The following is a 352-nucleotide window of genomic DNA, read 5'->3' on the forward strand; positions in this document are numbered from 1 at the left end:
GGAACCGGCGGCCACGCCCCCCGCGCCCCCCCGCCGGCCAATCGCCGTGGGCGGCGCGGCGAGGACACGCCCCCCCGCGCGCGCGCCGCGCCCTCCCGGCCAATGGCAGCGCGGCCGGGGGGGCCCCCCTGGCGCCCCCTTTCGCCCACCCGCCTGTTTGTTACGGCCGGGGCCACGTGCCGCCGCCGCCTCGCGCCCGGTCACGTGGCCCCCCGGGTCTGAGGGGGAACCGTGGGGGTCTGAGGAGGAACCGTGGGGGTCTGGAGCCTCCCGTGTCCATAGGGGTGTGACAGGGACCGTGGGGATCTGGAGCCTCCCGTGTCCATAGGGGTGTGACAGGGACTGTGGGGGT

The 352-nt window shown here is 77.6% G+C and overlaps 2 long non-coding RNA genes across 4 annotated transcripts in view; both read left to right on the plus strand.

The window, feature by feature from the left end:
• Positions 1-352, plus strand: part of LOC113958007 — a 119565-nt gene that overhangs the window by 1316 nt on the left and 117897 nt on the right. The gene's annotated exons all lie outside the window — the stretch shown is intronic.
• LOC113958008 overlaps positions 233-352 on the plus strand; it is a 2725-nt gene continuing 2605 nt past the window's right edge. The window contains exon 1 of the long non-coding RNA XR_003531372.1: positions 233-330. This is a non-coding gene — a long non-coding RNA (uncharacterized LOC113958008). The remainder of the gene's footprint in view (positions 331-352) is intronic.

The sequence above is a fragment of the Corapipo altera genome, unplaced genomic scaffold (assembly GCF_003945725.1).
Source record: "Corapipo altera isolate COAL_440 unplaced genomic scaffold, ASM394572v1 178, whole genome shotgun sequence".
NCBI lineage: Eukaryota > Metazoa > Chordata > Aves > Passeriformes > Pipridae > Corapipo > Corapipo altera.